We start from the raw sequence: 24,858 nt of genomic DNA, 5'->3' as shown, positions 1-24,858 counted from the left end.
TTTTGTCCTGCTGCTTTTAATATTTTTTCTTTATCACTATATTTAGCCATTTTAATTATAATATGTCTTGGTGTGGATTTGCTTTTTTTAAATTTTATTGAGGGTTTTCTGTGCCTCCTAGATCTGGATATCTGTTACCTTTCCTAGATTAGGGAAGTTTTAGGTATTATTTCTTCAAATAAATTCCCTGCTCCCTTTTCCGTCTTCTTCTGGGACTCCTATAATACAAATGTGATTACATTTGGTGGAGTCACTGAGTTCCCTAAGTCTTTTCTTGTTTTGTACAATTCTTTTTTTCTCTTGTTAAGTTTGATTACTTTCCATTACTCTGTCTTCTAGGTCATTAATTTGTTCCTCTGCTTCTTCCAGCCTGCTGTTCATTCCATCAAGTGTGTTTCTCATTTCATTTATTGAGCCCTTTCTCTCTATTCTATTATTTCTATCTCCATGTTAATGGTTTTATTGATGTCCTCCACTCTTTTCTCAAGTCCAGTGAGTATCTTTATGATCATTGCTTCAAATTCCCCATCAGGCATGTAACTTATGTCTATTTTACTTAGGTCTCTGGCTGTGGCCTTGTTCTGTTCTTTTATTTGGGACAAATTCCTCTGTCATCTCACTTTATCTAAGTCTCTGTGCCTTTCTCTGTGTTAGGAAAGTCAGCTATGTCTCCTGTTCTTCACTTGATCTTAGCCAAAAGGCCGAGAAGCGATTATGTCTCCTGTTCTTGAGGGAATGGCTTTATGAAGAAGAGGTCCTATAGTGCTCTGCAGTATTATGTCTCTTGTTCCCCAAGGCCTGGCCATTCCAGGAGTATCTCCAATGTGTGCTGCACGTGCTCTGCTATTGTGCCCTGGTGACTTTATCCTTCAGGTCAGTTGTCTGCAGAGGCTCTCTTTGCCTGTTGTGGGTAGTGTTTGGTCCCTGGCTTGAATGTTGCACGTTTTAACTAAGTGTGCTCTGGTCTGCTTGTGAAATGTGACCTGTCACCATTGCCACTGCCACTGGAACTGAGGCTTTGCAAAACTCCAGGTCAGGAGATGCGGTGTTGGCAGGGATTTGGGTTGTTCTTCTGGGGGAGGGTGCCTGTGGCACTGGGACTGAGGCAAGTGTGATTGGGAAGAACGGCTCTTCACGAGTGTGGAGAGTAGGGCTTGCTGTAAGCAAGTTAGGTAGCAAGTGTGGATGCTGGACTGGTTCCTGCAGGTGGCACTGTGTTTATGGTGAGGGCTGGGGGATGGAAATGGTGCCTGCCAGTTCCTTTGTTTCCAAAAGGGTTTCTCCATGAATGCTGCCTCTATGGGACACACTCTGAGATGAGAAACTAACCTCCACACTATGTGCCCCAGATGCTCTTCAGATTTGTTTCCACACTGTATGTTCATGGCTTTCACCTGCCGTCTCTCTAGGAGAAGCTTCAATGTTCTCTGAGTTCTCCCAGAGCCAAGTATGCTGACCTTTAAATTTCTAGGGTTTAAGCCCCACTGATTGCAAGAACTCATGAAATTTGAGCCCCCTTGCTTTCTGAGCCAGTTGCCACAGGGATTCACTTTCCCAGTGCATTCCCCTGTGCATTAATCTGCCTATCACCCTTCTCTGTGACTGTGCCTCCCTCCCTACCACAGTAGCCATGATCCATTTCTCTCCCAAATTGCATCTCTGCACTTTCTACTGTATTTAATGTGGTCTCTTCTCTACCTTTAGTTGTGGAATTTGTTCTGCCAGTCTTCAGATTGATTTCTTGGGTATTTAGGATTATTTGATAGTTATCTAGTTGTATTCATGGGATGAGGTGAGCCTAGGGTCCTTCTACTCTGCCACTATCATCCCCCTCTCCTCCTCCTTCCTCTTAACATTGAAATATTCCCTAATCCCTTTAAACTCTGCACTTGAAGCAGGTACCATTTGGAGGTTACAAGATAATCATCTTCATTCCTATTGCAAACAAGAAAAGGTAACACTTTCAGATTTAATGGCTACCATCTCTCTGCTATCTCTACAAATAGGCCTTATTCCCATTGGTGTCTAAGGTACAGGAGGCAGAACAAATTATACCTTGCAAGGGGACAGACATGGTACAAAATGCAAAAGGAATTACAAACAGACTTTTTATGTGTTCTGCAACTCTGAGTCAGGAGAGATTTGGTGGCTCTCTCTACAATATTTAAAAATATAGATAAAAGAAACAGAACCCAGGTAAATAGTTTGACAGATTACCAAGAAATTCTATATTTCTGAACCACTGAAGCAAGGTTTTCACTCCCTTTAAATAGTCCAAATTGGGTGATAGAAAGTGTGAATCCCCATCTGGGGACAAAGTACAGAATTAACACAGCTATGAAATGGAAAACAGTCAAGCCATAGCTGTCCCTTTCTTGGGAGAATTGTCCTAGGTCAAATATAAGCTGCCTGCCTGGGACATAATGCTCCTCTTCAAGTCCTGTTTCTTAGCATACAGCCAAGAATTAACTGACTTGGGGAGACAGAAGACTGGTCCTCTTGCCCCACGTGAGGGCTGGTTTTATGGTGTGTTTTGTGTTCGAGCTCTCCATGGGATCATACTGAAGCCAGACTCCGACGGAAATCATACACTTACTTAGCTCCTTTCTCTGACTTGTCCTGCTTGTCTCATTCCCCATAGGAGAGTCCTCCCCCAGTAAATCCCACCTATAAGAATCCTTGTCTTAGGCTCTGCCTCCAAGGAACATATTCTAATATAATGGCTTATAGGAGTTTTATTTTGGAAGAACTAGAATGCAAGCTAGTGTCTTAGATACTTTCTGGAACCATTGGCAATGTTAGAGAACATTGTGGATGGTGGGAGATCTTGAGGGAAAAGGGAGAGAAATGGATGGTGAAAACTGAGGGAAGAAGGTGAAGAAACCAATTCCTGACTGATTAAAACTTTGTAGCAGATTCCCAAGAACCTATGAAAATGAATGTCACTTTTCCAACATGTCCTCAAACTGGAAGATGAGGTATTTTGAGGATATTGCAACATATACTCCTGGATCTTGAGCCCACCTTTCCTGTGCTTCTTGATCTGGCTTTATTGTTAAACACCAAAAAAGATTTCCTTGAACTTACTTCCAGTCAGATTCAGTGAGGGGTGGGGGTGGTGGTGGAAGTTTTGCATTCCTCTAGCTAGCAGCTGGCATTGATTATTCTTCCACAGGACAATTAGAGTGCTGGCACCACCACACAGCATCTGTAAAATAATTTGCTTTAACAGCTGAAGGAGGTTCTAGGATTAGTCATGTCTTTTGTTCTGAACAGTCAGAGAGCCACCACTTAACAAGGACACATTCTGAGCTCATAGATGTTCTTCAGGTAGCAGAATGATTCAAATATTTGGTCTCTGTGGTCAGCTTCCCCTGGGTTTGTAAAGATTAAGTGAAATGATACTTTAGAGCACTTAGCCCAAGGTTGGCATGAAGTAAATGCACGGTAAGTGTCACTCATCATGATGACAGTTCTTGAGCCTCTCCAGCATTGATTCCTTGTGCCCTTTCATGTTGCCTCTATCCTTTGCTCTGTCTATAGCTCTTGGTGCTTTGGGGCCTCACAGCAGTGCCTCATCCTGAGGTTGATCCAGACTCTGTCTGTGGACTCCCAAACTCTTTGATCTTAGTTCTTAGATGATTGACTCCGTATGACCCCATTTCAGTTACCGGCCCCATTTATTTGGTGACTCTTCACCTTGAGTCTCTGCTTTTGGCAACTTGTGCCTGGCCTTCGTAGTCAACAATTCTTGCTCCTCAGGTTTTGACAATTACCATGATCTCAGGTGAGAAAACTTCCAATTAATGTAGCTCAGAAATGACATGGAATGGTATCAGCTATCTTATACTAGTTTTCCTACCTTCTGAGTTGAAGGGAATTCAGCTATTTCCTTTTGCTTTAGGCATGGAAAAGCAAGGACTTGGGGGAAAAATATTATTACAGTCCTCCTAATCCCATGGTTGAAGTACTCCTTACCCCACCTTCAACCAAGACAGAGTCTGTATTACTGATGATATGTGCATTAGAAAGTTGTGTTTAATGTTAATGTAGTTTGACCTAATTGCTAGTTTTTAGTTCCATTTGATTGGATAATCATATGCTGTACTGGAAACACCTCGTTGTCTGGTCATGGCTCAGTGTTCTCTATTCTTTTGGTGGCTGAATGCATCACTGATGAAAACATGGGGAAAAAATTTATGGGAGACAAATTTTCTTGTACCTTGTACTTTTCAGCAGTACATTGGGTCATAACAATATGTGGCTTTGTGGCTTCAAGAGATTTATGTTTGGGAAATGAGAGACTGTGGTGGTGGTCTCAATTTGACCTTTATGCCTAAAACCCTGCATTCCACATTCCCAATCTTCAGATTTCTCCAAATTTCCCACCTCAGGGTCCACACCAAGGCCCCCTCCTCTTCCAGTTCCCCAGTACCCCACTTTGTGTGGGATATGGGGATCTCAGCTGAAGGCAGCTTTATCTTGAGCACTCAAATTTACCCAAAGGGCAGTTAGCCTTAGAACCCAAGGCAAATAGAAACTTGAAAGAAATCTAGTAGCTTATTTGTGTTCTTTATGAAAAAATAGTTCAGTAATGTTGGGGATAGGTTTTGAGTTTTTACTGTCTCTAGTCATTTTGCTTAAAGATAAAGGGTTTGATTCTATCCCAGACTTCTCCATTTGTTAGCTGTACCATGGACATGACATAGAACCTAATTAAGACTTTGAAGTGAAGAAATGGGCAGAAAGCATGAATAGACACTTCTCTAAAGAAGACATCTGGATGGCCAACAGGCACATGAAAAGATGCTCAAAGTCACTCCTCATCAGGGAAATACAAATCAAAACCACACTCAGATATCACCTCACACCAGTCAGAGTGGCCAAAATGAACAAATCAGGAGACTATAGATGCTGGAGAGGATGTGGAGAAACGGGAACCCTCTTGCACTGTTGGTGGGAATGCAAACTGGTGCAGCCGCTCTGGAAAACAGTGTGGAGGTTACTCAAAAAATTAAAAATAGACCTACCCTATGACCCAACAATAGCACTGCTAGGAATTTACCCAAGGGATACAGGAGTACTGATGCATAGGGGCACTTGTACCCCAATGTTTATAGCAGCACTCTCAACAATAGCCAAATTGTGGAAAAAGCCTAAATGTCCATCAACTGATGAATGGATAAAGAAATTGTGGTTTATATACACAATGGAGTACTACGTGGCAATGAGAAAGAATGAAATATGGCCCTTTGTAGCAACGTGGATAGAACTGGAGAGTGTTATGCTAAGTGAAATAAGCCATACAGAGAAGGACAGATACCATATGGTTTCACTCTTATGTGGATCCTGAGAAACTTAACAGAAACCCATGGGGGAGGGGAAGGAAAAAAAAGACAAAAAGAGGTTAGAGTGGGAGAGAGAGCCAAAGCATAAGAGACTCTTAAAAACTGAGAACAAACTGAGGGTTGATGGGGGGTGGGAGGGAGGGGAGGGTCGGTGATGGGCATTGAAGAGGGCATCTTTTGGGATGAACACTGGGTGTTGTATGGAAACTAATTTGACAATAAATTTCATATAATAAAAAAAAGACTTTGGTTATGCTTCCTTAGAATGGGCATAGTAACTACCTGGTAGAATCACTGTGAGGATGAGCATTCCTGGCATAGGTGTGATCTAATAAATGGTAGATATTATCATCACAAACTGCAAGAATTAGTCATAATATCCCAGCTGGGATGGGACCTGTAAGGTTGAGATTTTCATAAAAGAAAGAAAATGTACAGATGTTGTATTACTTTTCCCATGACTTCCCATTAGGGAAAGGTATTGAGCATCATATAAAATCAACATACAGTCAGAGGAATAAAGACCACAGATATAATGTCCAATCAGGCTTTATTCATGTTTACTAGCTTACAACAGATATAGCTATATTGTTCACCCTTACTTCTTATAAATCCAGAATTTATTTCTAAATATCCTTTTGAAACAGAGGGTGAGAAAGTGAAGAGATGTTAGGGTTGAAGGCAGGGAATAAAGCTTTTTTAGCTCTAGGTATATTTAATTCATGTTTGTGAATTATTAGTACAATAAACGCTGATTTCATTCATAACCAAGTAGGGCTATTTATGTCTGAATGAAAAGCACATACATTTGCTCGCACAAAGCTCTATTGTGAACTAAAAAAATCAGTTTTTATTGTTCAAACAATTGTGCATTAACCAAAGGCTCAAAATGAGGATTCTGAGAATTGTGAGCCTAAACTGAGAATGTTAATGCACTGGATTGTTTATGTGGAATTACAGGATGGGTTAGGGCTTAATAAAGGTGAACACACACAAGAATATTTTCCAATGGCTTGGGTGCTGCTCACTTAAGCTTTATTATTTTCCCTTGGTGATTCTATAGCCTACAGAGGGATAAATCTTTGATTTAATCACAGCTTAACAGAGAATGAGAGGGCAACAATGCCCAAAGCAGCAGCAGCTGTGTTTATGGGCACTGTTTCTCTTACAGGCTTGAGGAACAAACATGAAGTGTCACATATACAAAGCCAACAGGTGCTTTTGGAACTTATCACATATTGAGGCTCTAGAGGAGTTAAATAGAGGTCAGACACAAATTCTGAGTTCCCACTGGCTTAGTACCTTCTTTACAAGGCCAATTTTCAGAGAGTGGCCATGACTGTATGTATTTTATATTTGTATATATTATAAGACCTCCATAGGCAAGGAGCACCTTTATGTACCTATTTTCCCTGACTTTTATGAAGAATAAATTTGGAAATATCACACCCACTGCAAAGACCAACATGGGACTTGAACTTACAGCCCTGAAATCAAGATCTGAGCTGAGATCAAGAGTTAGAAGGTCAACTGACTGAGCAGTAAGTTTTTAATACATAACAGCTGAAGACAGTTATGAAGGCACACTGAAGGCAGTAAGTTTTTAATACATAACAGCTGAAAATATTTTATATATATATACTGTTTCTCTCTATAATTTTCTTTTTTTCCCCCTATTTATGCACAGTTCCTGACCACCAGGAACTTTGAGTGAGCTGAGAAGAGGGGACTTTACATTAGGATGGACAAGACACAGTCTTTGCCCTTAAGTTGGTCACAGTTCTAGAGGAAAAAATAGATAGGTGATGGGCTTTCATGTGATGAGATGGTGACCTGGTAAGTGCTGTGTGGAGTCTCGCAGGAGGTTCTTACCTTCACCAAGGGCTTTCTGGAGAAACTGATGTCCATCCTCAGACCTGAAAGATGAGCAGAGCTATTCAGTTAATAGAATAGAAATGAGAAGATGTTTCCTCAGAGAAAACAGAACATGTTAAGTTCCTGAGGCAAGAGCGAGCATGGCATGTTCACGAAAACAAGTGGAATTCTGTGTGGCTATAGAGTATGCAGTGGCATTAGTTTATATGGTGGGAAGGTTGAAGGGTCGATTTGAATGTGAGGGTGAGACTGGGGAAGAGTCAGCTCCACAGTGAGCCAGGGCACTGAGGGAGTCCACAGGGATGCTACTGTGAAGGGCTTCACGGGAAGCCCAGTGAGAGTTGTAGATTTTATCCTGAGGGTAACGAGGAGCCATTGAAGCAAGAGACAGGATCAGATTTGTGCTTTAGGAAGAATATGTAAAAAGGGTGCCTGGGTGGCTCAGTCGGTTAAGCCAACTCTTGATTTTGGCTGAGATCATGATCTCCCAGTTTGTGAGTTTAAACCCTGTGATGGGCTCTGTGGCTCTGTGCGGACGGTGCAGAGCCTGCTTGGGATTCTCTCTCTCCCTCTCTCTCTCTCTGCCCCTTCCCAAGTCATGCACGTGTGCTCTTTCTTTCTCTCAAAATAAGTAAATAAACATTAAAAAAAGGAATATGTAAAATCGATTAAAAATAGGTTGCCAAATAAAATAATTTAATAACTTGATATTAAAGTAAACAAAAATAATGAAATAAAACAAATAAAAATTAGAAAAGGGAGAGCAAAAGGAATCTATTTTGAAATTTTTTAACATTTATATTTTGGATAAACAGGAATTATAAAATCGTAAAAATTTTAAAATGAATGACACTGAGATCACTGCACCTTAAAAACTGTGGCTTAAAGGCAGTTTAAAGTGGCATTCCATGCAAAATTTATGGTCATAGAGGTATTTACTAGAAACAAATAAAAATAGAAAGTAAGTGCATTTTTGTAGGGTAGAAGGTCAACCTGGGTCTTTCTGGGCTACAGTCAAGGTGTTGACAAGAGTGCCTATCTTTCTGGAGTCTCTAAGGGAGATTACACTTCCTTGCCCCTTCCAGCTTCTAGAGGTTGCACACTGTGATAGTTAATTATATGTGTTAATTTGGGCCACAGCTTGTTCAGATTAAACATTATTTCTGGGCATGTCTGTGAGGGTGTTTCCAGATGAGATTAACACTTTTATTGGTAGATTCCATAAAGGTTGGCCCTCCCCCATGATGGTGAGCATCATCCAACCCACTGAGGGCCTGGATAGAAACAAAGGCAGAGGAAAGGAGAATTTCTTTCCTTCCTGCCTGCCTGCTGAGCTGGGACCTGGGCTTCTCTTGTCCTTGTACTGGTGTTCACAACCTTGGCTCTGCTGATTCTCAGGCCTTTGGATTTAAAGTGGAATTAACCAGTAGTTTTCCTGGGTTGCCAACTTGAAGATAGCAGATTATGGGGTTTCTCAACCTCTATAATCTTGTATGCCGATTCCTTATAATCAGTCTCTCTCTGTATATCTATCTCTCTATATAATATATACACATACATATCTTCTCTATATATATTCTATACATGTATATGTATCTTTTGTTTCTCTGGGAACCCTAATGCATTCACATTCCTTGACTCGTGGCCCCTTTCCTCCATCTTCAAAGCCATCAACCTTGCATCTTTCTGTGCCTTTCTATAATCACATCATCCTCTGACTCTTCTTGTTGCTTCCCCTTTCCACTTTTAAGGACCTTTATGACTACATTGGGCCCATCTAGACAACCTAGGATATGCTCTCTATCTTAAAGTTATTTGATTAGCAACCTTAAGTCCATGCGAAACTATAATTCTCCATTGTCATGTAATTGCCATCTAACCGCAGGTACTAGGGATTAGAACATAGTCATATTTGGGGGGAATTATACTGCCTAGCACAAAGAATTATTATTCCCCTTTCTGTCCCTATTTGCCCATTCTGCTACTTCCTGCCTCCTTCAGATAACTACTTGTGTTCTTGTTTATTCTTTTAGTGTTTCTTTATGCAAATACAAAGTCAAATATTTCCTCCTTTCTTACACCAATAGTATATGCACTTTTTCCCTGCATTGCTCTTTCTATTTACTTAATAATATGTCCTGGTGAGCTTTCATATCAGTGTCAGAGAGCTTCTTCGTTGGTATTCCTTGTATCAGTAAACCATTGTTTGTTTTTTATTTTTTATTTTATTTTATATTTTTATTATTTTTGTAATATAATTTATTGACAAATTGGTTTCCATACAACACTGAGTGTTTATCCCAACAAGTACCCTCCTCAATGCCCATCACCCACTTTCCATTGTTTGTTTTTTAAATGGCATTTCAAATCAGAGGGGAGAGGTAAACTATTTAATAAGCGGTCTTGGGATTACAGAGAATGTAACACACATGTTGTAACTGTTTAGCAAAATATCTAGAAAGGTAAACACAAATTTTAGCAGAAATTATTTTTGGAGAGGGAAGAGGGAAGATGACAGTAAAAGTAAGCTTTCATTTTTTACTTTATTTTTGTATTACATAATTTTTATGAGGACATATATTTATGTATTACATGCGTAATTATATAAACATTATAAAGAATAAGGAAGGTCCAATGTGGAAAGTAAATCTTCGTGGAGATCTATGATTACTCTGTACATTTTCAGAAGTGAAAATTTCATGTCCAAGGTAATGCACACTGCCCTGGAGAAGTGCTCTCTGGAACTAATTTACATACCCATCAGGAGCATACGGAGAGCTCTCACTTTCTCTGCTTCCTAGTCACTGGATTTTTCTTTCTGCCCACACTTTCCTCATCAAATGTATACAAAAAGTCCTTTTCCTGTTGAAATTAAACTAAGAGTTGTTTAAACAGATATGCATAGTTGAATACAAATTTATTGTTTGTAAATAGTAGTTAGAATTTAGAATTTAGCTGTAATAACTTTCTGGAGGTGACATGTGTCCTTTGTGGACCTTCACATTCACCTCGGTTGATTGGGGTTTAAGTAAAGAGAGAGAGAAAAGGGGGGCACCTGGGTAGCTCAGTCAGTTGTGCCTCTCACTCTTGATTTTGGCCCAGGTCATGATCTCACAGTTTGTGAGTTTGGGCCCTACGTGAGGCTCTGCATTAACAGTGCAGAACCTGCTTGAGATTCTCTCTTTCTCTCTGTATCCTCCTCCCCCCTTTCAAAAATAAATAAACATTTAAAAAAAGAGAGAGGTAAAGGAAGGGTGTGAGGTTTGGCTCATTTTGGGGCTATAAATGAGGGAAAACAGCATTTATCTCATACCTACCGTGTCCCAGGTGATATCATTTACAGTGTCTTACCTGGGAGGATATTATGATACTATTTCACAGAAGTTAAGGGTCAGAGACTTTTAGTCACCATTAAGGTCACATAGCTAAGACATGGTGGATTGGCATTTGAAGGAAGTGCCATCTTCCTGTCTATCACTCCTTCTCTTGGCCTTTTAGCAAATCCCAAAGTGATGTTTGTTCCAAGATGCCCCGTTCAGAACTAAGAAAATCTGAGAGGAAACAGCTTTTCCCAAATCATTAATTTGCATGGCTGCGCTCTGCTCTGGTTGATGGTCTTGGGACTCCTGGAGCCTGAAGCCAGCTTAGACCTAGAGTCCAGCATCTTGCTCTTTAACCCAGAATATTTTTCTCCCGGACAGCGTAGGGGAGCCTCTTTCAAGGAAAAATTGAGCCCGTTGTCAAGAAAATCATAGAGATTTTAGACCAAGCCTTTTCCCTAGAGCTGCTTTTATTTCCTGACAGCTAATTTATCCAGATGCTTGGCCTTGAGCCGGTAACCCTCAGGTTTGTGGATCCTGCCACTGAAAGCTGTGGGAACCAATTACTCTGGGTGGGGCTAGGGGTGCAGTGGCAGCATCTGTGTGGACCACATGGGCCTTCTCAGCTTGTAGTATGTGTGGTAACTTACAGCCACTTGCTGAAAAGGTTCTATTTGCATTATCAGCAAAGAATATGGAAAACAGCTCAATTTCAGCTGATTACTTAAAGTGCCTGGGAGCTGTTCTGTAATTTTCATTGCTGCTTGCTGGGCTCTTTAGCAAAGTTTGCAGGCGAATGTAATGGAACTCATTCAGCTCAGCTGAATGTAGACAGAGAAGGCACCAGCTTCCTGTTCTTTTTGTTTGGAAGCATCTGTTACCATAACATAGTAAACAGTTTTTTAAAAAAAAACTATTCTGAGAACAGTCATCTGTGAGACACGTCTCCAGTGAAGAGTTAGGCCCCGACTTGGTTTTCTGGCAACCTCACCCGGCAAGAATTGTCTCTGCTATCCAAGGCCAAAGAGATTGGCTCTAACAAGGATTTCTAGGAAATGGCTCCTGGCCAGCTAGATGGATAAGCTCTCCTAACACTGGTTAGAATCAAATAATTAAACTCTGGTGTGACGGCACAATCATACCATGGTATTCAGCCATCAAAAAGGGTGTTGTAGATCTCACTTCTCACATTTGAATGTGCTGATGAATCATTTGGGGATCTTGTTAAGACGAAGATCTGATTCAAAAGGTCTGAGGTTGGCCTCAGGTTCTGTGTTTCCAACAAGTTTCCAGGTGATGCTGATGTTCTTTGTCCTTGGACCATACTTAGAGAAGGAAGACTGTAGAAGTTTTTTAATTGCATGGGAAAGTGTTCATGAACCCAGTAAGTAATAAATGACTATAACATGTAGAGTATGAGCCCATTTATATGAATTATATATATATTCATGTTTTTGTATGTTCATAAGTATATAAATAGAAAGATAATAGTATATCTGAGTGGTAGGGTTTAGAACAATGATTATCTTCATCTTTTTGATTATCTTAGTCTTTTTAAAACATATTCTACAATAAAAGTATTTTATCATAAAGACATTATTAACATGATCTTAAAACACCTGCTAACAGAACAATACAGCAATATTTTCTAAAGCCCCCATTTTCACAGGGGAAAAATAGCACAGATGCTATCAGGAGAGGACGGTTTGGTGGGTTCTTAGATGGACCATCATGATAGAAAAACAAAGATCTTCAGATGCCATCTGGTTATTTGGCTTTCTTCACTTCATCAGTCCCCTGGAACATCAATAATCTGCAACATGGCCCAAGGAATATGTTCATCTACCATTTGGCAAAGAGTTAAAAGTTTGGTTATACTATCAGTGCAAATATGAGAAAACAGACATATGCAAATACTTTAGGAGTAACTGATGCAACTTTTAAAACTCCTTGGCAAAATCTGTTAAAATTTCCAAAGCATCCATCTTTCAAACCAGCAATGCCATGGTTGTCTTAGAGATATATCTCATAGTGTGCAAAGACGTGCATACATGCAAACATACACCCATACTAGGATCTTTACTGCACAATAGTTTGTAATATGAAAAAATTAGAAATGACCTAAAACCCATCAATAGAGGACTAGTTAAATAAATTATGATGTATTCATATGATGAAGTCTATACAGTCATTAAAAAAGCATGGCTGCTGTGTCCTACATACAGCATATCTATATTTCATATGACATTGGAGCAGACAGTCATGGTTGCTTACCCAGTAGCCAATCCCTTGCCTTTTTGCTTCAGAGACTCTTCCCACTATCGACTCAGAAAATGTCAGCTTCTTGCTTTACCATTTTCCCCTGCTGCCTGGGCACAGGCTTATTATTAGATTCTCTGGGGAAATTCCTCCCCTGGGTAGAAAAAAGAAACAATTGTGGAGAAACTATTCTTTCCTGCCTGCCTGGCAGTGCTTGTATAAGGATATCTTACCTGGAAGTGACTGTTACGTTGCAGGCAGACAGAAGATGCTGAAAGTTGAGCCCCAAGAAGCTGCAGCCAGGGGAGCAGAAAGATGTAGGAGCCTGGGTTCTGGGTCATGGGTGACAGTATGTGCTCTGCTGAATTAGCCAACTTGGCAACTACTTACCTCTAGATTCCTGTTCTGTGGGATGTTCTCATTGTTTAAGATAACTTTTAGTTGAATGTTCTGTTACTTGTCACTGAGCACTCATTGGCACAGACTTGTGTAGGACTTTGTACATACCTTCTCACATGTGGATCTATCTTACTTTAAGTGACAGGATAAAATTAAATTATATGAATCCACCATAATTTGTTAAATACATAGGATATTGAGATTTAAATATAGATGTGCTACAAGAAAAGCAAGCATCAGAACAGTACTATTTAAAATATACTGTTTCAAAATACTGTGTCAGTATTATATCATCACTGTTATATTTTATGTCTGTGGATATAGATATATATAACTAAACACAGCATAATTTTTTGTCTCTACCATCATTGCCTTTGGATAAAAATGTCAGTCCCTGGTTTTGCTGCTCACTTTAGGTTAAAGGTAGATGCTACAAGTACTTTAAGTTGAAAATCTAGTTTCAATATAGTGAAAAAACAAAGCCTAAATTCCTTGTGATCATCAAAATTTCTCATCCAACTTAGCTTTAAATATCGTTGCCTCAGTGAACTAGGATCTGGTGCTGGGAAAGGCAGGTGTGGTCTCCCTGCTCTCCATCTGGAAGCACAGGACTCAGGACTTTGAATTCTAAAACGTGAAGAATTTCAGACAGACTAGAGCTAGTGAGTCATCCCAGCCTGCTGTGTTCCTGAGCCTCTCCTCCCCGGGGTAGCTGCTGATTCCCATGACTGCTGGGAAGAAATGGAAGAAGCACTGAGTGTGAGGGTGCAGGAGAGTTGTTACCAGCACTGGCAGCATCGTGTGCTGCATGCCTGCTCTGTTCCCAGCCAGTGGCTAGAGCTGGCTTCCAGGTGAGCCTTCCAGCTCACAGCCCCTCATTCCTCCACCAGGGTCCTTTCTGTCCTGGTCCTCTCCTGCCAGTGCTGCTGCATTCCTGCAGCAAGCATTATACCTCCAACCTCTATCTCCTCACTCACCAGGGTGGCCTCCTTGGGCAGAACCCAAACGACTCTCTGGGTCTCGTTGGTGAGGCCTCGTGCAGTCCTGAGAAAGCAGCTGATACCATCCAACAGAACTCTCCTGGCTCTGCTGCCAAGACAGTGAGGCCTCTTCGCCTCTGGACTTCCTCTGGGGAGACAGATCCCTGGCTTACAGTCACACTCTAGGGCACAGTTTGCTTGACTTGTCTTGGTTCTGTGTCTGAGTCCCAACCTCATGGGGCAAATGTAAGAACTCTCCACGGGCATCCTTTGAATGCCCCCCTCCCTAGGCTTGGAATTGAAAAGAGGAACCTCCTCCCATCCCCTGAGGGAGAGGCAATGGGTCTCACAGCACACTCTCCCCAAAGAACTCTCCACGCAGCAGCCTCCCTGTATATGCTGCTCTCCCTGCAGTTTCCAAGAGTTGTGGACATAGGCTCTTCTGTTGTCTTGGTACATTCTGTGTGTGTGTGTGTGTGTGTGTGTGTGTGTGTGTGTGTGTACACCCCACTCACTTTGGGTCTGGTATCTATTAGATTGATGCCTCAGAGGAACTGGTATCTATTAGATTGATGCCTCAGAGGAAATGGAGGCAGGGAAAACACCATCCTAACATCCTGCTCAGATGAACAAACATAACCTTTTCAGTGGTTGCTTGTGGAGAGCTGAGCTGATGATGAGGGAAGGGACAGACGTTTACTTTTCATTTTATAATCTTATTTAAAGTATATGTGTATATGTACATATATACTCAGGCACATATATATGTATATAGGTACATATGTGTATATGTGTACTTATACATGTGCATATCCACACATATATATCTACATATAGACATATATAACTTGCCACAAATGTGTCACTTTTGTTAAGTAAAAAAAAAAAAGACACAGATGTGTTTGTGTAAGAAAAATAGGGGAGGAATAGTCTAAATGCAATGATGGCTTTCTAATTGTATGTAAGCTATATGATAACTAGCCATAATTAAAATGGAAGTTTTTTTTTCACTGTTGAAAAAATGATTAAAAATTTCATTCATTATTCCTACAAAAAAGCACATTCAAGCTTAAACAAATGGCAAGAAACAAAATCTACTCTGAAAACATTTCCTCCACGTTCTGTCCCTTGAGCTATTTAGTGGAGGCAAAAAGATGCTTTGGATCCTGTGGCTATGGGGAGTGAACTCTCAGGTTTCCAATTTGCACTGGTGCTAGATTAAATGGAATTCTGCAGCCATCACTCTGATGTGTGGGATTGCGCAGAGGTCTGTTCTGTTCTATTTCTGCAGGTGTGTTTGATGAGCAGGCCCTCTGTTAACTGTCTTTGGGACTGAACTGTCATGTCTTGAGATTTGCTTCTTTTGAGCTGTCTTATTATTGCCTCATAAACCTTAAGTGAATAGTTCATTGCTAAGACCCACACTTGAAACACTCTCCTGTCAACAGTATAATTCTCCTCATATATTCTACTTCAAATTTCTCTCATTTGAGAAACTTGTAGAAACTCAGACCTCCTGTTGTCCCTGAGTAGTCTTCAGCTGAAACCAGCGAATCTGAATTATTGGCTAGAAACGCTGCTCCAGGTTTCTGGGTGCCCTCCAATATGCAGGGAAGGTGACCCCTGAGAATAACCCCAAGTAAGGCCAGATGTCGCTGGAGTTGTTAAGGAGTCAAAATGCTGTGAATAGAACCAGGGGGCCCAATGTCTGCCGGGAGACTTCCCAGTTAAATCCTGCATCTTCGAAATGTTTGCTTTATGTCTCAGAATGGTACAAACTCCAATAACCTAACACGAAGAATTGATAATACTACAGAGGTCTAGAAAGTTCCAAATTCAAACATGTATCCTATGTCAAAGAAATTAAGGAATCAAGAATTTCATAGGAATTAAGAAATTCAACTATATAAGCATTCTGAATGTGTGTGTGTGTGTGTGTGTGTGTGCGCGTGTGTGCGCACGCACTTCGATCTTCAAATCCATATTTCTCACCAAGATTTATAAGGTCTGACTGTGCTTCCCTCCCTGAGTCCCTGCTCTCCTAACCTGTAGCCAACTTTTACTCCACACTCCAGCCCTTCAAACTTCATTCTGTTCTTCTGGAGAATTTCTTCCAAGTGTCTGGGCTCATCTTATATGCTCTGCCCCCTGCCCTCTTCCCTTAAGTTCCTGTCCTGGCCAACTTCCATGCATCCTTTCTATCTCACCATACTTACCACTTACATAGGAAGGCTCAGAGCCTTCCTGCTACCCTTCCTGTGCTCTGTGAAGGTGCCCCTGCCTAGAACAGCCCTCAGCACCTGCATCCCTGCAGTTACACCCAGTTGAGGGCAGCAAGCCCATTGACCCTGCTCTGAGCTGTGCTTACAACATCTGGCACTGCCTAATATGTGGCAATAAGTGCTCAAAACTATTGATCAAATCATCAAGGAAAAAAGAACATGGAAAATGAATATACTTTTCTAAACTAGTAAGGTGGGTGGTGGGTAATTTTTTTTCATTTTTTCATAATATAAAATAAATGTAATAAATGAAAAGTAATTTAAAAACAGTAGTCATACCATATTAACAAGATGATCTGCATTTTTCTTACTCCTTTTAAGTTTTGTCCATATACCTGTCTTACATAGTTGTTTTGTTTTTATTATTATTACTTAAAATAGTAGTATATAAACAAATTGCCTTTTCTACATAGTTTTCATACTTATAATTTTGTTGGTTGTATAATGTATTGAGTCAATACATTGTACTTTCTCTAAAATTGCTTCTTGGCCTTTTGGCTGAGATCAAGTATGTACTTTCTCTAACTATGCTCTTAACTTTGTGATTGTATCAGGTATAGTGAATTCTCTAAATTCAATGAGGTACAGACATGAACAGTTTCTTGTTTTCTTCCAATCGCTGCCTCAGTTTCCTGTCCTTCAGTGACATCTTGAGATGATCCCACAATTTTAGAGTAATGTCTCATTATTATTTTTTTAATTGAAGTATAACTAATGTAAAGTATTATATTAGTTTCAGGTGTACAGTATGATTTAATACTTCTATACATTGAATTCTATAAATTGAATACTCAGTGCTCATCAAAGTATACTCTTAATCTGCTTTATCTATTTCACCCATCCCCACCCCTCTGGCAACCAGCAGTTTGTTCTCTGTATTTAAGAGTCTGCTTTTTGTTTGTCTCATTTTCTTTTTATTTGTTTGTTTCTTAAATTCCACATATGGGTTAAATCATATGGTATTTATAATTAGCATTATCCCTTCTAGATCCATCCATATTGTTCCAAATGGCAAGATCTCATTCTCTTCTATCGCTGAATAATATTCCATTGTATGTATGTATGTGTGTGTATATATATATATATATATATATATATATATATGTGTGTGTGTGTGTATATATATATGTGTGTATATATATATATATATAACCATATCTTCTTCTTTACCTATTCATCTATTGATAGACACTTGAGTTGCTTCCATATCTTAACTATTGTAAATATTGTTGTAGTAAACATAAAGGTGCATATATCTTTTTGAATTAGTGTTTCTGTTTTATTTGGGTAAATACCCAGTAGTGGAATTACTGGATCATATGGTAGTTCTATTTTTATTTTTTGAAGAACCTCCATACTATTTTCTACAGTGGCTCCACCACTTTGCATTCCTACCAACAGTGCACAAAGGTTCCTTTTCTCCACATCCTCACCAACAATTGTTATTTCTTCTCTTCTTAATTCTAGCCATTCTGACAGGTGTAAGGTGATATCTCATTGCAGTTTTGATTTACATTTCCTTGATGATTAGTGATGTGATCTTTTCATGTGTTTTTTGGCCATTTGTATGTCGTCTTTAGAAAAATGTCTATTTAAGTCCTCTGCCCATTTTTAATTAGATTATTTGTGTTTTGTGAATCTTGAGTTGTGTAAGTTCTTTATATATTTTGGATATTAATCCCTTATCAGATATATCATTTGCAAATATCTTTTCCCATTCAGTAGGTTTTCCTTTGTTTTTGTCTTTTTGATGGTTTCCTATGCTTTGCAAAAGCTTTTTATTTTGATGTCATCCTAATAGTTTAATTTTGCTTTTATTTCCCTTCCTCAGGGGACATAGCTAGAAAAATGTTGCTATGACCAATGTAAACAATTAATGTCTATGTTTTCTTCCAGGAGTTTTATTGGTTCGAATTTCACATTTAAGTCTTTAGCCCATGTTGAGTATATGTATGGTATAATTTGAGTGTGTGTATGGTGTAAGAAAGTGGTTCAGTTTCATTCTTTTGCATATAGCTGTTCAGTTTTCCCAGAACCATGTGTTGAAGTGACTGTCTTTCCCCCAATGTGTATTCTTGCCTCCTTTGTCATAGATTAATTGACCATACAGTGTGGGTTTACTTCTGGGATCTCTATTCTGTTCTGCTGATCTATGTGTCTATTTTTGGGCAGTACCATATTGTTTTGACTACTACAACTTTATAATATATCTTGAAACCTGGGATTACGATACCTATAGCTTTGTTTTTCTTTCACATGATTGCTTTGGCTATTTAGAGTTTTCTGTGGTTCCATACAAATTTTAGTATTATTATAGTTGTGTGAAAAGTGTTGTTGATATTTTGGTAGAGATTGCATTGAATCTGTAGGCTTGGGTGGTATGGACATTTCAACAATATTAATTCTTCCAATCCATGAGCAAGGAATATCTTTCCATTTGTTTGTATCATCTTCAGTTTCTTTCATCAGTGTTTCATGGTTTTTGGAGAATGGGTCTTTAACCTCCTTAGTTAAGTTTATTCCTAGATATTTTATTTTTTGTGCAATTGTCATTTCTCATTATTGAAAAGTTCTCTCTGGTTCACTTGTAAACCCAATCTCATCTCTCCTTTCCCTCTCTGATTAGAGAGACCTTCATGACCCTCAGGACCTGTCATGGGGCAAAGATATGTCTTTTTTTTTCTACCCTTTCTCGCCTCCCAGGAGGGTTGGGTGGGGAGGAGGGGCTTGGAGAGAGGGAGGAGGGTGTACTCCATACCTGCCAGTGGTGGGCAGCAGCCCCGATTTTATTACTGTTCACTTTGCTTGGCTTCTGGGGCTCTGCTGACATCTGATCTCCTTATGTCATGTGAGTTTTTCTCAGAGTGTGTTTGGCTTCACTCTGTGGTCCTTCTGTCATTCTCTTAGGAAAAAAGGTGCCCTTCTCAAGCCATGTCATTGGCTTACAAACCCTCGTATCATTTCATTTGGCCATTGGGCTCTGCAATCCTTGCCTCTCCCTCATCCCTCAGCAACTTCACCTGGAACCATTTCCTCTTCTATATCCTCCAAGGGCCACGGGAGACTGTGGGGTACAGGGTTGACTTTAACATGTTACATCCTGATCCTTTCTCACTATTGTATGAGCTGCTCCAGCAGATCCCACCCTCAGAAGTCTCCAGCCAAGATGCTGTCCCCAAAGTAGGGACTGACATCCTCACCATAAACACTGACTTCCAGTGAACTCTTCCTTTTCCCTTCTCTGGATAGTCTGCTGATAACTGCGGTGATGGGGTGATGGCTTGGGTAGCATCACTTAGCATCTAATTGTTTTCTGCCCTTTTAAAAATATTAAGGGATGGTTATTTTATTATTTGACTGTGGTGATGCTTTCATGGATGTATACTTATATCAAAACTTATCAAATTGTGCACTTTATGTGCAGTTTATTATATGTCAGTTAGACTTTGATAAAGCCATTAAAAATGTTAGGGAACTTGGTGCCAGTTTGTCTTCCCTAACACTTTGTACAGTATTATAAATAATGCTCTGTGAACATAATCATGTATATGGGTTTTTTTATTCTGATGTTTCCTTAAGATAAATTCCTAGGAGTTGGATAACCATTTTTATAGCTCTCCATACATATTGGTATATTGCTTTTTCAAAGATTTGTGTCAATTTCCAATATAGCAGCAAGTATGAATATACTAATTTAATGGCAGCCTTAAACTTGAGTGTTATTTTTAAAAAATGTTTCCAGATGTAAAATGGTACATTAATTTTTATTTCTTAAATTAGTATCAAGGATAACACACGTGTGTATATTTGGCCAATTTTTATTTCCTCTTATGAGAACTACCTGTTCTTATTCTTTATTTACCTACTGGTGTTTTGATGTTCTGTTATTTTGATTTTTGTAGATGTTGTCATAACATATTTGTGAAGTAGAACAATTTTTTTTCTTACCAAAGCAGTGTTTATTTCCATGGTTAGACTATGAGAACAAACTGACTAGGGTAATTGAGACTTGAGTGGTAGGTTGTGGAGATTTGTCAACTGTCTTTCCTCGTTTCTGGAATAAGTGTCTACCCTCTGTATGGGCAAATTCAGTTGATTTTTCCACACAACCCTCTCTGACATAGTCACATATTCTCCTTGATTGTTAACATCTTTTTCTAAGTTTTCTGAAGCTAATCTTTTTAGAGCTGTATGTTTCCTTTTAGGATGGTGATTTTAAACTGGGAAAGTAGTAAATACAGGAAGTGGGAAGGTGGTAGTGGTGGCAAATGTAATTTAAAAAAGATCTATGGGAAAAATTCAACTTCCCTGTCAAGGCAGTTATAAAGTTTTATTTATAGTATTTTGAAATTTCAAATAGTGTAAAAGATATATGTACACAAGTAGCGTTCGTAAGATTTTTATTCTTATCAAAACAGAGCAGAGCCTATAAAAGACTGAGAAACTCTGCTCTGTACTTCTTTTCAAGATGGTGGTATAAGTTCATGTTTTAAACTCCTCCACAAAAATGATACATTTTAACACACACACACACACACACACACACACACACACTCCAGATAAATTCCATGCTCAAAAACAAGCTATCTATATAGACAAAAATCAAAATGAAAGCATCAGTCATAAGTAGGGGTTGAAGTGTCAGACAAATAGGTTCTGAATCTAGAAATATCCAGCACAGGTTAGAACTTGGGTTTCTGTGGGGTAGATAGGACCAAGAGGACCCCATGTGCAGATGGGTGACAGTCAGTCTCACAGAGTGACAGCAGGGGCAGAGTGGGGTGTTTCAACCATGAAAGGATTATTGACTGAGCTATACCTTTTATATATTTCATTTAATACTGATATTTAAAAGAAGGTTTTTGTTTGTTCAAAAGAGTAAATACAATTAAAGCTGTGCAGCTGTGGTGGCTAGAAGAAGCAGAGAAGGCAGTGAAGGCTGACCCTATACTGGGACATCTGCTGATTTAATGGCTAAATGTGTTATATTGCCCAGAATGGAAACTCTCAGCTGCTGGCATAAGGTCTTTTCTCAAGTATGAAATCCAGGACCTGGATGAGGACCCTGCAAAACCACTGGAAATAAGAGACTGAATGAAGAGAGAAGATAAAATGCTATCTTCTTAATGACAATAACAAGGCATAGGGGTGCCTGGGTGGCTCAGTTGGTTAAGCAGCCAACTCTTGATTTTGTCTCAGGTCATGATGTCACAGTTTGTGAGTTCAAGCCCCGCTGCCAGTGCAGAGCCTGCTTGGATTCTGTTCCCCTCTCGCTCTGTTCCTCCCTTCCTTGCTCTCTATATCTCTATCAAAATGAATAAAAAAAAAACTTTAAAAAATAAAATAAAATAACAAAGCACATAAAACTTTCTCTAACAAAGCTGGTCAGTGATCAAAAATTAGAAGAATTAATTATTGAAGAAACAAAAGTAATTAATCCAAAAATGACTTTAAAATAATGTTTAATTTATTCAGAAATAAAGGAAGGAGGGGCACCTGGGTGACTTGGTTGAGCAGCTGACTCTTGTTTTGGCTTAGGTCATGATCCCAGGGTCATGGAATCAAGCCCTGCATTGGGCTCCATGCTGGGCATGGAGCCTACTTGGGATTCTTGCTCTCTCTCTCTCTCTTTCTCTCTCTCCCCCCTCTTTCTCTGCCTCTCTGCCTCTCCCCTGCTTTCTCTCTCTCTCTAAAAAAAAAAAGAAGAAGAAAGAAAAAATAAGGGAATAATAACTATAAAAGTTTTATGAAATAAAACTTGCAACAGTGAATCAAGGACAAATGAATATTTTTAAAAGACTAATTTAAAAAACCCTCGAAATAAAAAATAGAGTAATTGGGATTAAAAGTTCCATATATGGAGTCCAGACTGGTAACAAAGAGAATTATTGACTTTGAAAATAGTATGAGGAGGGGTCCCTGGGTGGCTCAGTCAGTTAAGTGTCCAACTTTGGCTCTGGTCATGATCTCATGGTTCATGGTTCGACCCCATGTTGGGCTCTGTGCTATAGCTCAGAGCCTGGAGTCTGCTTCAGATTCTGTATATCCCTCTCTTTCTCTGCCCCTCCCCCACCTGTGCTCTGTCTGTCTCTAAAATAAATAAATATTTTTTAAAATTTGGAAAAAAAAGAAAATAGTATGAGGAATTTACCTATAAAGAACAGAGAAATAGAGACAAATATTAAAGAAATGTTAAGTGAAATAGAAGATGGATTGCAAGTCTCCACATTGGTTTCTTCCCAACTCCAAATATATCCCACCATTAATCCTTGTTGAACTACTAAAGGATGTACTACAAAAACAAAACAAAACAAAACAAAACAAAACAAAACAAAACAAAACAAAAAACAAAAGCCAAAAACACAGAATAAAGAAATGGGATGTCATAGAAAATAGTGAGCAAAATGGGAGATAAAAATATATTGGTAAATCAAATTAAATACTGACAATTTAAGAATAACATTTTCATTTGTTTAAAAGATGATTGAAATAAAATTTAAACAGTAAATACAAAGAGGATGAAAAGGATAAGATACAATGGGTAATGCACACAAAGTTCATTACCTTGTTTAGAAGGTAGAGACATTGAATTACTTTAGACATTTAAAGATAATACATAGTTTAATATTTGTTAAATAATTACTAAAATAAAAGAAATGAAATGTGTTGCTTCTAAACCATTAAAGAAAGAAAAGAAAGATAGACAATTTTATCAACCCAAGAGAAGGAACTAAAGGGAATGAAAAAAAGAGGAGGGAGATTGTACACTGAAGATATAGACAAAGAACAGAAATCAATCCAGGTATATCAGTTATCACAATAATTGTTAATAGAGTAAGCTCAAGCTTTCTAAAGAAAAAGACAATTAGATTTAATTAAAACGAACAAGTGCTGTTTATAAAACACACAACTAAAACAAAACTACATAGAAAAATAGAAAATTAAAAATAGAGAAAGACATAACAAGAAAATAAATACTAACAAATAGAATATTGCTTTAGTAATATTAATATCAAACAGAGTAACATTAAAGGCAAAAGCATAAATGTTGACAAATAAGCACACTTTACAATGGTGGAAGAACAATTTTCCAATAAGATGTAAAAGTTGTGAATTTGCATGAGCCTAACAACAAAACTTCAATATTTACAAAGAAAAGTGTACAGAATTTCAAGAAAATATGGACAAATTCATAATTATAGAGGGAGATTTAAATACAACTGCATCAGAAATAAACATACAAAAAAACATTCAGTAAGATTATATGACTTCAACATAATTAAAAAGCTTCGCTGATATAAATTTAAAACCTTGACTTAACATTCTTTCCAATCATATATTTACAAGTTTATTGAAACAAATGTCAGTAAATTTAAAAGGGTGTAAGTTGTAGGAAGTATATTTCCTGACCATGATGGAATTAAATTAGGAATTAATAATAGAAAAATATCTGAAAAAGCTCCAAATATTTGAAAACAAAATAGCACGCTTTTAAATAACTTATGAATCAAGGAAGAAATCTAAAGGGAAATTAGAAACTATTTTAAACTGAATGAAAATTAAAATAAAATATATTAAATTTGTAAGATAAAATTAAAATAAAATATATTAAATTTGTAAGATAACAGTAAAGTCATACCAATTGAAGTCAAGTCAATTCTTGGAAAAGAATTTATAGCAAACAACATCTTTGTGAGAGAAGAAGAAAGGTCTCAAATCAATAATCTCAAATTCAATCTTAAGAAATTAGAAAAGAAAAACAAATTAAACCTAAAGTAAATAGAAGAAAGGGAATAATAAAGAGTAGGAAAGAAGTCAATAAAATGTAGAACAGAATAGCAATGAAACTGAAAGCTAGTTCATTGAGAAGATCGATAAAATGGATAACTCTAGCTATACTAATCAGGGAGAGAAGACACAGATTACTAATATTGGGAATAAAAGATGTGACATGACTCTATATTCTACAGATATTAAAAGGATAATATTGGAATATTATGAACAATTTTATGCCAATTTGATAATTTAGATGAAATGGATAAATTCTATAAAAGACAAACTAGCAAAGCTTTCTCAAGAAGAAATAGATAACTGGGGGAAGATGACAGAGTAAGAGGGCCCTAAGATCACCTCATCCCATGGATACAACTAGATAATAGCCACATCAACATAAATAATCCTGAGATGATTATGAGATTGACCTGAAAGAGAATGACCTGAAAATAGGCAGAACACACTCTCTACAGCTAAATGTAGAGAAAAGGCCACATAAAAGAGGGCAGAAAGGGCAGATACATGGTTAGTAGCTAAATGGATCCATGGGACAGTTTGAGGAAGGGAGGGATACTGCAGGCACAGAGAGGGGAGAGAAACAGACTCTCACAACAGAGAGCCT

Source organism: Acinonyx jubatus, chromosome A2 (assembly GCF_027475565.1).
Source record: "Acinonyx jubatus isolate Ajub_Pintada_27869175 chromosome A2, VMU_Ajub_asm_v1.0, whole genome shotgun sequence".
Lineage (NCBI taxonomy): Eukaryota > Metazoa > Chordata > Mammalia > Carnivora > Felidae > Acinonyx > Acinonyx jubatus.
This window is presented reverse-complemented; position numbering follows the sequence as displayed.